Source organism: Netta rufina (assembly GCF_964035555.1).
Source record: "Netta rufina genome assembly, chromosome: Z".
NCBI classification, from domain to species: domain Eukaryota; kingdom Metazoa; phylum Chordata; class Aves; order Anseriformes; family Anatidae; genus Netta; species Netta rufina.
In genome coordinates this window covers 74,751,662-74,764,675 of record NC_140126.1, presented here as the reverse complement: position 1 = coordinate 74,764,675, position 13,014 = coordinate 74,751,662, and the positions used below count along the sequence as shown (strand labels likewise).

At 37.8% G+C, this 13,014-nt stretch overlaps 1 protein-coding gene across 7 annotated transcripts in view; it reads left to right on the top strand.

Annotated features, from left to right (window-relative positions):
- The first annotated feature begins 879 nt into the window (after positions 1-879).
- Positions 880-13,014, top strand: part of MEF2C (myocyte enhancer factor 2C) — a 139,957-nt gene continuing 127,822 nt past the window's right edge. For all 7 annotated transcript variants that reach the window (XM_084304864.1, XM_084304870.1, XM_084304867.1 and 4 more), the window contains exons 1-2: positions 880-1,045; positions 10,493-10,591. The gene's annotated coding sequence lies outside the window, so the exon portion shown is untranslated. The remainder of the gene's footprint in view (positions 1,046-10,492; positions 10,592-13,014) is intronic.

The window sequence follows — 13,014 nt, the reverse complement described above, 5'->3', positions numbered from 1 at the left end:
TTTTTTGAAACTCTCTGATAAGGCTTACATCTTTCTATCACCAGAAGCCACTTCCAGGAATAAAAAAAAAAAAAAAAAAAAAAAAAAAAAAAGGTGGGGAGGACAGATAGAAATGATAAATACCCTTACCTTAATGCAATAAGGACAACAACATGAAGCTTAGATGGCTTCACTCTCAGAAGACTCCCATTTACTTTAGCTCCCACTTTTAAAAGTGGTTGGTTCCTAGATACCCACTGCATAAGTGCTACGAACATGTAATTTTGACATCCAGTCTCTCAACACTGCATGCTTTCTAATTTTGGGAATGAGATTAATACCTCCTATTTGAGAGGTTTTAGTCTTCTAATATTTCTTTGGATAAAAAAGCACAATGAGTTAGTGAAAAGAAAGGCAATCAACTTTAATACTTAACACAGTTTAATAACCTGAATTGAAATATGTGTATGCTGTATTTCCATTAAAAAAGTTTCCTTCCAGCCACAATTAATAGAACAAAACCCAGTCTTGTTCAGAGATTATTCTTGGAATGTAATTTTAATATCTATATAAAGGAGGAAAGTTTTGTGCCATGTGAAAGCAATTTGTCCTTTTTTTCTTCACGAAGAAGCAATTCCTGGTTAAGACGACCAATTTGATATTTTCCACTTGAACTCGCAGCGGACTTTGAAGGGGGACAGCAATGCTGTGTTCGTTTGCCAGTGCTGACAAAGATCTGCTTGTCAGTGATACCTTTTACAGCTAAATTTACTCAGGAGTGACAGAGGCAGGTGCACCTTAGCCTGCCAGACACTTGTGCGCCCGCATCACGCAGCCTACAGGTCAACAACCAAAGGAGAAAAAGCCCAGGGCTGATGAGGAGAGGGTGAGTGAGGCAAACACAACCCAAACTGGGGGGTTTCTCTTCAAAGCCAGCTGGTCTGGCTTTATTCTACGGGATTTTTTTTTTTTTTTTTTTTTTTTTTTTACCTGCTGGTTTGATCAACGAAGCCCTCAGCAGGTGCTGACGGGTACAACTTCCTGGAGAAGCAGAAGAAGGGCACTGGTGAGTTTTAATAGAGAAAATGATTAAAAAAGGTTTTAAGTCTTTAGAGTGGTTCTGCTTGCCACAGCACTGGGTGACTCGGCTCCAGGCTTGTGGCTATGCTCACAAAGCTTTCTTCAAGAGAAAGCAGATAAGCTTTGTAGCATGATTCTCATTTTATTTGATATGGTGCTTGATTTTAGCTTCTGTTGCCAAGAAAAGTTTCTTGAAAGTGACTGGATATTTATAGTCTGTTTTTTTTCAACTTGTTTCTATGAATCTAAAAGCAAAAAGCATACAAGATTACATACAGGAACACCAAGAGACGCAGCACTGGTGTTGTACCCTTTCCTCCTCAACCCCTCCCCCCCCCCCCTCCCAAACTGCCTCCTTTAAAATACAGGAATTATAGTGATAATTTCCAAATAAATAGGAAGGCTTTGTTTGTCTCCAGACGGTTCCCAGTATCTGAAGCTTCAGCTGACATTCCAGAGCCTTAGAAACTCCTTCTGGACATCAATATAAGATTATTTGGTAATAGGAGGAGTGAAATTTAGAATACTTAGAACATTCTGTAAAACTCAGTCACCAGAAGATTATCAGAAGAAACTGTTTCCTTTCATTAAAGTGGAAAGACAAATTACAAAATGGTCTGTATGAGAGTACTGCCTTGGCATAATGCTTTTTATTATGAATTTACACAATTATGCTTACTTTAAAACCACAAATTATGCCCTCGTGTGTATTCTTTAATTTCTGTAAGAGCTGGGAAACTAAAGGAAGGGAAGAAGGTTTATTCTTCTAGAACAATAAGATTTCAATTAATGTGAAAATGTAGGAAAATGTGACCACATGTTAAAATAAATATTTTGGAGGGGAGAAAAGCATTTTTATTATGATTTCTATTTCAAGAACTCATTCTTTTAACTTTGTTTCACAGTATTCATTACAAATTGTTGTGTTAAATTGAAAACATTTATTTAAGCAAGTAAACAGAGAGAAAACTTGACCATATGAATCTTTTTGAGGAAACATATTCCACATCCACAATTCACATGCACATCATAGAAGACACTAACAGGAGAAAGAAAGGAATTGTATGTCAATATACAGTTATACTATTTCTGTAGTGGATATTCCCCATATGTCAAAATAATGATTTATCGGCAATCGACAGACTAAGATTAGGCCAGATAATAATATCTGAAGCCCTTTTAAGCATCCCCTGATTTATTTATTTTTTTAAGCTAGACTACTTGGTGTGGGACCAGTAAAACTGACAAGGAACTCCAACCTCTAGAGATAGATCAGGCGTTTCTTCATTTTGGGAGACAGAAAAAGACCGGCAGAGATCATTTTTGTTTCTGGAACATGCTGTCTGAAAATCATCACAACTTTGTTTGGTACAAAAATATCCTACTGAATCTTAGGATAAGAGACCAATAGAATAAAACATTACTAGGCAAAGTATAAAGTAAACCTCTAAATATCCAAGATACTTTCTTGGATGAAGTATGAAAGGGACTGCCTTCGAACTAAGCAATGCCTGTAAAAAATTGCTGTTTCATGAATAACATTTGTAGTATAGAAACTAAATCCCCTAAACAGACATTAAAACCATGCACTGTTAAATCAGAGGATTGTAAATAGTAAGGGCAGTTTCTAGAGTTAACTAGGCATTGTACGTGCTGCACTAACCAAGGAAAATTCATAACCTTTGCTTTAGAGCCTTTATTTCCGTGAACTGTAATCTCATCAGCATTTTACTGTGTTGATTTTAAAGGCTCAGAAACAGTAATTACTGTGAAAAATTCCTGGGTAATTTCAAGAAATTCCTAGCAAGTTAGTCTATTCTGCACTGTATTTGGGGAAAAAAAAAAAATATATATAAAAAAAAAATAAAATGAAACTCCAAAACAGAGTATTTTACTTTTCTTGAAAAAGGTTGTTTAACATTGCAAAGGGTGGAGATTACACATTGGCAATCTAGAGAATCAAATTTATATGTGTGCCTTTTACTAGTCTTTTTGCTTCTTATTTTTCTCATTGTCAGGGATAAGCATGTTCAATGAAGTTCTAAAATACTTCTATTATTAATATGAAATACTGAGAGATTTTTTTAAAAATAGAAAAAAAAAATTATTTTACTAAAACTTCACAACTATTTCAATTAGAAGCAGAATCAACCCTAAAATATGTGGAAAATGTATTTATTTCCATGCCAGACCTTCCCTGTTAACTAAGAGATCAACATCCCATCCACTCCCTGGTTCTTCTCAGTTGTCTATTTTGTTAACTAGTGTAATTTATTCTTCAACTATCTTTTTATCTTTTTTATTTTGAAAAGCTACAGTTGAACCCAGCTTTCAACCACGTTAGTTTTTTTCCAGTAAATCCAAAGTCTAGTGTCAGGAAGACATCTATATTATAGCTATTCCACAGCGCATGAAAATATTTAACCACAAAGCTTTGCAAAAATATGATTTAGTGACTCTATGTTGCGTTCTTCAAAAGTTATTTCAAGGCTTTTCATACAGTGCTGCGTGGTATTTTCAAAGCATATTGTGCCTTGTTATCCTATACTTACACTGGTGAAAACAGGAAACTTTCCACTGAAGGCAATGAAGTTGCACTTAGAAGTTAGATACAAAGATGAAATTGCATGGTAGAAATGATAAAAGTAGGCTAAGTTGCCTTAGAACTGCTTTATAAGTCCACATTTAAACATGAGTATTTTCCATTTTATATTTCTTTTATGAATTTGTGTATGTAAAGCGTGTGTGTACATATATATGTGTATATATACGTTTTACATTTATAACGATACCCTTTCTATACCCTTTGCAGAGTAAACAAAACCTAATTCTACAAATGTATACAGCTTTCTCAAGGCCTTTTATTAACTCACTTTTTGTTCAAAAATCCAGTGGTAATCATTTGCACAGCATCTCCCTAAAAGTCAGAGGAACAGAGGCACGTTAGGGAGCAACGGAGAAGGGAACTCTCTTCCTTGCCAGTTCAGGAGCAATGTGAGCAGTCATTGCCTCCCCTGGCTGCCTCATGAACTCTGAGGCTGCTGCAGTGGCTGCCAGCTGGGCAGTGCCTGAACCCCTCTGTGGTCCCTGTAGGACACATGGAGACACCCCTGGCGTCCCCATGCCACTCCCCACGGCTGCTCACAGCTCCTCCCCACTATTCCTTTTCATCCCAGTTCACCCTGCACAAGGCTGGCCTTGAAACCTGCCCCTTGTTGAAATGTACAGATGCACAGACCCTTAACTGAGTTTTCTTCTCCAGTGCAAGTATAAACCATTTATTTCATGGTTAAATCAGATTTTGTTCCTTTGAAAGCAACTAGCATTATGTAGCAAGTTCTGGAAGTACCATTAAAGAAATTTTCAAGAACGACAGATGCACAATGCAACTCTACACACGCAGGGTTCTAAATCAAGTTCAATAAATGCAGTTTACTAAGATAAACATATAGATTTAAGCTAGGGCATATCAGTTTGATGGTAACATGTAAAATAACTGCACAGAATGAGTGAAACAGAAATTACTGCTTTATTTGTTAATATAAATATATATGTATAGTAATGCTAGTACTACATACATACTTAAAAGCTGTGCTTGCAGTATATGAAGTTCAACATAATGTTAATGTACCCAATGTGCTGTACCTTGAAACATGACAGCATCTATCAAGGCAAAAAATTAAAAGGTGATTAGTATAATACCCAGCAGTTAACCAGTAATTCAGCAAAACAAACTTTTCTGTATTTTTTCTTAAAAAAAAAAAAAAAAAAAAAAAAGGAAAAATGATCTCCCCAGTAATTTTTTTTTTCTCTCTCTACTTTAACAATGATACAGAAGTATACAGAATCAATGGTTTGTATGATTTGTGCTATAGGTATCTGCAGCATTTTTTATTTTTTTTTTCTTTGCTGTCTTATGTGCTGGCATAAGAAAGCAAAGGAAAGTATATCCAATATAACTATACACAAATAGTTTTTTCCCCAGTATCAGTCCATCTCCTGTGTTTGAAATAATGTAGAAAAATATTTGGTAATAACAAATTAATATCATGCGCAATAATTATAAAAGTTAATGAAGAGTCTATCAATGCTGAAAAAAATTGAAGAGGTTGTGAAATAATCTACTTCCATATTGGGAGATAGTCCCTACCCATGGACTGACATGGCTACCCACTTAATTATGTGTCCTTGCACTGTCTGACTTCATTAGCCACTCACTCCTCAACCACTATGCTTTTGATAGCATTTAGATGTCAGGCACACAGAGCCTCACTGAAATGATATTTTGATTTGTATTCTGGCCAAGAAACACGAGGGAACAGTTTCCCACTTTGAGTAAAGAAGCACATGTCCCTCCATTCCTGAGAGAAGCTATTCTGCAATAGCTTCTGGGTCTACAAAAAGGATGCAGGAACTACTCATTGACTCTCAGTTTAATCCAGAAATTCTTAATCTGTCTATCCTGCTTAGTGATAGTCCTTCTGTATTTACACCCACATGCCCTTTTCCCCATCTTCACTACTTCTAAATACCTGGACCTCCAAAGAACCTCCACTCTCATTTACATATAAAAAAACCCTCCTAATTCCTGACCAAACACACTCCTATTTTCCAGGCCTTACTCCTTATCTCAGTCACCACCAAGAGGACAACAATGTCTGGAGGTACTGGAGAAAAGGGGCTCCTGTAGATACCAAACATAAGGACAACAGCTAGTGCTACCAGAATGGAAACATTTAACTTTTATTTATTAAGAGTTCAACAATGGAGGGGGGTAGTGACACAGTTTATGGGTCAGTTCAAAAGATTTCTATATATATATGACTGGAAATTAACTGACTAATTAAAAAATCAAAGGACGTTGGCTCTATATGGTCTGTACTTGGCTGACAAATACAGCAACCCCTAGTCCAGAAATTTCCCTGATTTAGCAGCTAGGTTTCCTCTCCTTTAACCATGTCAGTGTAGCTGTCCATAAAATTATTGTTGAAATCAGGTGTAATTGGGCTGATTGGCATAGGCTTGCAGAACATAACAGGACAGAACTGGGAATTTAAACCTGTCCATATCATCCAGGAGCTGTGCAGAGATGCTCAAACTAGATCATATGACAGCAACAATAACTTCAGATGAAATACATCTAAACCAAAGTACATATCCAAACATGACCTCTGAGGCTTAGTTTCCTTTTAACCTCAGTATTTAAAATGCTTCCATGGGAAGAGTTATAACCGATGACATCACAGCTGGAGGCTCATGGAAGTTTTAATATAGACTGACACAAGTGGCACAAGCGCATCGAAAGGCTGACCCAACTATTCTGCAATTACATTTTACAGCCATGGAGGTTACAAGTTCTTCCTCACATATCAACAAGAGCTGTCAACTTTCAAATGGCCTCTCTGAAACAGCTAATAAAATTTCATATTAATTATTATCTTGATAATAGAAGTATTATCAAGATATTACACCAGCACTTAGGAAATGCTTAGAAGATGCATTTATAGACAACTCTTGTGCCTGGAGCTGCTCAAATGCAAAACAAAAACAAGAACTTAGTAGTGAGGACTTCTACAAACAAAATAGAAAGTGGATTTTCTCAAAATATCCACAAACTAACATATTACCTCTTGATAATCTTTATTACCTCATTCCATAAACTAATCCATTGCTTTTCTGTGCTATACTCAATTTGTGCTGCAAATATCATACGGCATATTCTGTTATAACAGACAGGATGATTGACCTTTTAAATTTGCATATCATTTACTCAAGCTTCAGTTACAGAAAGTGGTAAGCAATTTGCAATAGATGCAAATTCTCAGAGAAACGTCCAAAAATCTGGGTGCTTATTTGAAATACATCTCAGTCTACTCTACAAAACTCCTGAGAATTTTGCTTCTCAAAAAAAAGTATACATCTATGTTATTTTTTTCAAAAAAGGCATTTCCTCTTGGAATGCCATAACAGCAGCCTTTCTTGTGGTATGTTGGAATCGCATCTGAAGCCAGGACGACGAACCACAGTGGCCTTCAGCAACAGGAGATGAAGTTGACCACTGTTTTCCTATACTTAGAACAGGTTTGATTTGAATTTTGTTTGAATTGTGGCTAGGGAGCCTATCCAAAACAAATCTCTACTTTGCTTGGCCCTCAAAATTATCATGAATTTCATTGTCTACACAGATGCAGATGCTGATCTAATTTGTAGCAGCTGCAGAATACTTAATTAAGCATTTTCTAGCCATCTATGGCTGTCTGCTTCTGTATCGCATCATCATGCAGTGCAAGATAGACAAATGCTTGAGTATCACACAATTAGTAAGGGGGTGCAATCATATTTTTTGTTTTGGGTTGAGGGATTTTTGGCAAAATATTTGGAAATATCACAATACCTTAGGCAATACCATTTCATTAAAGGATAGGGAATAAATAGCTGAAAAAAAAAAAAAAAATCTTCCCCCCACTCTTTTTTCCAAAATGAAGGGAGATCAAAGGAAGATTCTATTTATTCCACTGGGGGCAATCATGTGGGCAAATAAATGTGTTAGTAGGAATGAAAAAAATGGCAGTTACAAGCATTTCTTACAGTGCTCATTCTGAAGCTTATTTTTCAGGAAACTTTCTTCTTAGAGAGAGGCAAGGGGAACTGTCCTAACAGAAACTTTTTTTAACTCAACTAATGGTGAAGAGGTTTAAACCATCTACTACCACATCTATTAAAAATGAAACACATCTATTAAAAAATGAAATTTATCTTCCACTTCATCAAGCCTAGAGGTTGCATGTGATACCAAAAGATAGATGGGGAAGTTTAGCAATAGATACTCTTGGTGTCCTTTGCAGTAGGCAGCAATCTACCTGGTCCTTACAGCACATTAAGGCATCCCACAGCTGCTCCAGGTCCATCTCTGTTTGGTTCAGGACAAAGACCACCAAAGCACAGCACGTCTCCTTGGTTTACCATTTGCCTTTAATGACAGCAAGGATACTGCATCTCATGGTGGGGGAGGCTTTTTGCTAATCTAGGTAAACTTCAGTCACAGTTGTATTAAAGCATATGAATTACATTTCCACCAAATGTCTTGTTAAAAAAAAATAAAAATTAAAAAAAAAAAAATCTAATGTTTCTGAGGCATATGAAGATGCAGAATAATCAGACTGATGAACAGCAGTTCATGCAAAGTGACAACATTTCCAAAATTGTTCTTCAGATACATTCCTGTACTTAAACACTATTAAGATGGGAAAGTGACTCTAAATTTCCACTCTAAGCTTATATTTAATCTATTTTTATATTTTTGCTTAGGAAAAAATCCCATTTAGCTTGAAATTTCACCTAATTAACTTTATGTCAGAAGATATTTCTGAAAGAAAAAAAAATAGAAAAGTTGAAACTTGTTACCGAGCTTTTCAGTTTGCCTGAGACAAAAGTTTTGTTCGTTACTTCTGGCTAACACTGACGAACTTCAAAACCCTTGATACATTTCTTCCATGCAAGTCTAGACTCACATTTTTGGAGTCCCTAAATCTCAACAGGGGAAAGGTTAGTAGGTTAAATTCTTCCTTTAGCTACACTTAAGTAAGCTCATTGACTACAACTGTTGTCCCCCTAAAATACATATGTGTATATATAAACTTTATACATTTGGTGGAATGCTGTCATAGGATGATGAGAACATTTGAATACCTTATAGAGAGGCAGTGCCCAGTATTGGAGTTCAATCGTTTCCAAAGATTAAGTCTGAGGCAGGAATAGGATCTGTGTGACTGCTGATGTGGGCCTGAGCTTCCATTTTAGGGTCTCATCTAAAACCCATCAGCGTGCATTGGATTTCAACAGACTTTAGGGGAGTTTGGATCTGGTGCGTAAGCCCCACAGCATCCCAGTTCCACATAAAACACTAAATTTAACTTTTCCATGGAGTTGTTAACTCCTTTGGATGCAAATGCAGCCTCATTTTCAAAGAAGTGACGGGCCTTAAACCTATTTCTAAAAAGTATGTGTGGCAAACTGGAAGACTGGCTATCACTAGCTCCAGATCTCTGCTGTCCAATATTAGTCTGTGTTGTCATTCACAATGTAATAAAGCTATTTTTACACTTTCGGGACAATTTTAGTAATATCTAATCTTTGAAAGAAAGTGTATTTGTCAACAGAGAAGTTTCTCTTTATCTGTAGTTTTAAAACACCGTTAAAAATGAAACAAAGCAAACACTACAGTAAAAAAAAAAAAAAAAATCACAGATAAAAATAATATTTGGACAACCGTTTGTGAGGTAGTTAGAGGACAATATCAACTTGCAAGCTACAGCCTCAGAAACTGCCTTTTGTAACAATGTAACACTTCAGATTACTAGAACAGGATCAATTTAACAAAACAAACAACCCCCCTTTTCATTGTTGACTTAGTGCATTTGGCAGCCTTTTTCCCTCTGCAATCAGTCTCTTCCCCACTAAAGCCCTTGAAACTACCATCGAGGGGAAAATGCCATGAAAACAAATCCCGCTTTTTGTAAAAAGGGGGAACATAAAAAAAAAAAAAAAAAAAGCAACTTTCTGACAGCCTGGGAAGTCAGAGATAATGACGCCAATGAGGCTACCTCCAAGGTCCCCGCGGAGGCCATGAGTTTTACTCCAGGGTAAAATAAGGGGTGCAAGGGCCACGGAGCCTTCCAGGAGCAGAAACACACACTCGCACACTCACACACACTGCACGGCGCCCTCCGGCGGGGCTGCGGGGACCCAGCACCGCCTCCTCGCTCATTAGGAGGATAAATAAACTCCAAACGTTAGGAGGGTACCGGCCAAACGCGCACAGGGAACGGGGATGGGGTGGGAGCGCAGCCGCCGCTGCCCCGATGCACGCCGTGGAGCCGAGTGTTTGCTGCGGGCTCAGGCGCCCCCCTCCCCACACGTAATCACACCCACGTTGTCCAAAAACGGGCGTTTCTGTTGTAAAGCCACCATTGGGGTGCCGGGTGTTGCGTTCCCGCAGGGGGAACGTTCTGGGTCAGCGGCACAGCAAGCAGCTGTGGGCAACAGGGAAGGAATTAACAGCCTGGGCTTTAACATTTCGGCGTGTTTTCAATTGGCCTTTATTAAACAATGGGACAACTGCTTCTTTTCAAAGTGTACATCGGCGCGTAAATTATTGTCTAAGTACCTGCTGGAGGATTAGTAGGGTCCAAGATCAATGCTTTTGTAATTTTATGGGTAGCGCAGCATCCCTGAGGTAGGATTTAGATGGAGTTTATGACAGCTGAAAACTTCAAGTTACTTACAAGTGATACTCCTTTTAGTCCTAAGTGCACATCGGTAAAGGCTTGTATTCTTTTTATAGAAATTGTTTCATAAATCTCTTTAAATATATTTAAGTACTATGGGTTTGCATTTTAATAATACACTACTTTTGTGCTTTTAAACATCCAAGGTGCCGAACACGAATTGTAAACTGTGAAGTAACTACTATGGAAAAGATTAAGTAAAGCATTGGAGGCGGATGATTTTGACAATAAAGAGGGTGTATGTGGTGAGTGTTTAATATTTATTGCATTTGGTATTACAAAGTACTATTTATTGTTTTCAGATTTAATGTTAAAAGCAAAGCCTGGAGAGCAAGCTCTGCTGTATTATGTACTTACAGGTACACCTGTGACAAAGGTTTTCTGTAATCATTGCCTGATGTATATAACACCATTTTAGTAATGGCATGCCATTTTATTTAAAGTTCATGTGTCAGCTGTGCCTATCTTGCAAATATTTTTTGCAATTAAATGATTTTGCAAAGAATCATGTACATTTCAGCTCTGTACTGTGGTTTGCAAAGCATTTAAATTGTGCTCCTGGAATATGTATCCTTGAAATTATCCGAGTTTATATCTTTTGATCGTCAGAAAAGAATATGGATTGAGGGAATATTCTGAATGAATGAAGAACAAATACAGTACTGTTGAATAATCTTATGGGGTAGATTAATCTATAGCCTCGATTTCTCTCAGGGTGGGTTGCTGTGGCAACCGCCCCAGCTCACTTTAAAATAATTTTGTAAAGCTCACTTCAAGCGCTGCACCCAGCGTGGGCCAAGTTTAAAAGCAGCCAGACATGGGAAGAAGTGTTATACTGCGTTGCTCTTACAAGATAGGGAGGTGGTGGAAGAGAGCGAGGCGTGGAGTGGAGTGGGGTTGAGCAGAACTTTGAACGGAAAATAGAAACCAAGCCACCCCAGGGTTAGGATGCAAAGGAGGTGGATCATTTCATAGTAACCTTACCTCTTCTCAGTTTAAATGCCATTAAAAGATGTTAGCTGGCAACCTCATTTCTCCTAAGGGAAAGGTATGTTTAGCAGCCACAAAAGAACAAAAATGGACTTTGATAATCATCTTCAAAGGAGTGTTTTCTAAGCCCACCTTGAGATAATCATACTTGTAAAGGAAAGAGATACTTGGGCACGTTTCACTCTTAGATAAAACTTTGGAGGTCTGATTTTATAATTATTGCATTTTGACTGATGTGTCGCTGTTTAAGATGGTGAATGCCTCAGGTGGTGGACTGAGGGAAAAAAAAAAAAGTCAGCAGACCTACACACGACCTGTCAACAGCAGAAAGAGTGGATTTGAGTCTCCTGCCAGAAATTTGAAAAGGTTGCATTTGTGGAACATCAGTACAAGTACAGACACCAGAACAAAGGTTTTTCACTGTTTGAAATTACTCCAGATTTTAAAATTAAATACAGCAAAATAGAAAAAAAAAATCCTAAATACTTCAAAAGATATTGCACAAATTTATGCCTTATCTAACCCTGATATGAGTGAGAAAGCACAATCCCTTTCCTGATATCTGTTTGTCCATCTAGCATCTGAGCCCTGTTTTAAAAATTGAGGTGTCCTTTACATGCATTTGATGAATTGTACTCATGACAAAAACTTGGCATGGCTTAAAGATACTCCCAATATGTGAAGGTCACAACTATTTAAAGATTAGGCCACCAGTGCCCGCATGAAGGTGTTGTAAATGTGCTAAACTGCTGTATATTTTATTTTCTGAAATACTTGCCTACTCTGATAATTGCTTTCAGGACATGATATTACTCAAGTTCTGTCTTGCCACTTGAAGGGCTGTGTTATCAACTAGCCAGAAACCTGAAAACTTACATATCCTGCACAAAATAAAGCAGATGACAGTCATTTTCAATTAGAGCACAAAAGTGTGAAGTCTTAACACAGTTTTCTATTTTTGCCGCTAAGAAAATATGAATATTACTGGAAAGTTGGGTGCCGCGCCGGGAGACTAAAATTGCCTGCAGAAGAGGCATAGCAAGGCGATGTAACCCATGTAACTATTCGATATTCCTCTCCTCCTGCGCTTCATGCCGGACCTGTGGCTGAGAAAGTTTAAATTCCCAGTGTTATTTGGGCTCCACTGCTGACCCTGCCACACTCCTGTGCCTCTCACCTCCATACACAAGGTGTTTGGCTGAAGTCTAGCTGCCTGGTGGTTCAAGGCACATCGGCACTGCTCTTGTCGGGGTATTTTATACCACGTAACTGTCTGCCGGTTAAAAGTTGTCTATTCTCTGTGTCTAAATCTCCTCACGAGATTTAGGGCACCCTGAGACCTGTAGTCAGTGGAGGTCAAGTCTCCAGGAATCTGAGCTGAGAACGATCGCAGGGTGCTTGTTAGAGCTTCATTTTGCTCTGGCCGTGCTTTGCGCATCCGCGTTTTAAGTACAGTAGAATTTAGAAGACATTTATTCACTGTCAAATATGGAGCTTCCAAAGTAGGTCAGTGGCCCAATGAGATGTTTATAGGGGAAAAGACTGCAAGACGAAGAACTTGTATTAAAACAAACCAAATATATATTTATCACTGCTGTTTGAATTCAGTGTTTTGGTTTTATCATGCATGCTGTTCCTATTTCCAGTACCGTAATCTATCATAAAAATAATGGTCTGT